The following is a 2,025-nucleotide window of genomic DNA, read 5'->3' as shown; positions in this document are numbered from 1 at the left end:
ATACTTCATGTGGAAATAGGTATTCCAGGCCCCCTTGCTATATTTGCTTTCCCCAACTTTACTACCTATTATTCAAATTTCAAATTTCTGATCTGGATTGATCTTCACAGCCCATAGTTTTCCTTTGATTGCATATCATATAAGAATCCTATCTTTAGCCCGGGGATGACGCATGCCTTTAATCCCAGCACTCCGGAGGCAGAGGCCCAGTACCTCTGTGAGTTCGAGGTCAGCCTGGTCTACAAGAGCTAGTTCCAGGACAGCCTCCAAAGCCACAGAGAAACCCTGCCTCGAAAAACAAAAACAAACAAACAAACAAACAAACAAACATCCTATCTTTAAAGACTTCTAACTCATTAAGTGGAAAGTCTAAGTGCAAATGGTGGGCTCCTTTGGCTTCGCAATGTGTGTCAGAAAGTTTGTTTGCCAATAGAATGCAAGCCTTTGTCCCCATTCTGTTTCCTGGCTCTCTGGGCAATTTCAAAGCTCCTGGGATACCAGACAAGTTATTGTTAAAATAATAATAATAACAAGGAACAAAAACAGCTATAACTCTCAGTCTAGAGTATTCTATAGTCGTTTCTGTCCCCACACTAGGGAATGTTTGGATGTCTCTTGTTTTTTCTCCAGTCAAATGCCTGTTTAAGGATTGTGAGTGACTGGATGTATGACTCATACTTGTAATCCCATTGTTCCAGAGGTAGAGGCAGGAGGATCCATAGTTCAAGGTCATCCAAAGCAAATTTGAGGCCAGCCTGGGCTAGGAGGAGACCCTGTGTCTTAAAAAGCAACAAAACAAAAAAGTTACACATAGGACTATATTACCATATATGGCCCAGAAATTCTACTCCTAAATATGTATCCCAAGGAATTGGAAACAAGTCATTTAGACAAATGCATAGGTATGTTCAGAGAAACTGTTCACATTAGCCAGAAGGTGGAAATAACCCACACATCTACCAACAGATAAAGCAAACTGTAGTATATACATACAATGCTATCCTATGTAGCCATAAAAACCGATGTAGTTTGTGATGCATGCTACAACTTGGAATAACCTTGTCTGGATTCTTTGACCTAGCCAGACAAGACCAGGCCTGCTAGTGCAGGCCTGTGATCTTAGCTACTAGGGAGGTTTAGGTCCAACATTTGTAGGTTCAAAGACTGCTGGGGCTACAGAGTGAGTTCGAGGCCAGCCTATTATACACACACACACACACACACACACACACACACACACACACACACTGCCAAAAAGGCACACAACTCCATTTATATGAAATATACAGAAAAGGTAAATTTGTAGAGAAAGAAAATGGAATAGCTGTTTTCAGGGATTAGGGAACGGAGTGACTACTTCATTTGTATGGGGGTTTCCTTTTGATGGAACCGGTCAGAATTAGGAGGCGAAGTGGTTATTGCTGACTGTTTTAAGTGTAATAAATGCCACTGAGTTGCTAAGACGGTTTTTTTGTTTGTTTGTTTTTGTTTTTGGAGACAGGGTTTCTCTGTGGCTTTGGAAGCTGTCCTAGAACTAGCTTTTGTAGACCAGGATGGTCTCGAACTCACAGAGACCCACCTGCCTCTGCCTCCCGAGTGCTGGGATTAAAGGCGTGCGCCAACAACGCCCGGCCGAGTTGTTAATTTTTACTTGGTTATTTTTATGCTATGTTGAGTTTCATCTCGCGTAAAAAGTAAAAGTTTAACCTCCCTCCTTTGCCCTTCTCTGAGTTTGGAATCTTCTTTGCCAATGCAGGTCAAAAGAAACAGTCTTCATCCTCGGGGCAGGGATAAAGGCCTTGTCCAAAGAAGGGCCCCTTGTAGCATAGTTGTTTAAGCCGCGTGCGTTGGGTCCCGCTGGGTCGGCACACTGGGCGGGTCCTGAGGTCGGTGGGCACAGCTGGGGTCCTTGTGGGAAGGAGAGCGCACACCTTTTAAGAGACACATCCGGGAGATTAAAAAGCCCACAAAAGTTGGCGATGAACTCAGAGTGGGGGCGGGGGGTGCCATTCCTAGCATCGTGGA

The sequence above is a fragment of the Cricetulus griseus genome, chromosome 2 (genome assembly GCF_003668045.3).
Source record: "Cricetulus griseus strain 17A/GY chromosome 2, alternate assembly CriGri-PICRH-1.0, whole genome shotgun sequence".
Classification (NCBI taxonomy): domain Eukaryota; kingdom Metazoa; phylum Chordata; class Mammalia; order Rodentia; family Cricetidae; genus Cricetulus; species Cricetulus griseus.
The sequence above is the reverse complement of the archived record's forward strand: the minus strand, read 5'-3'. Positions refer to the sequence as shown.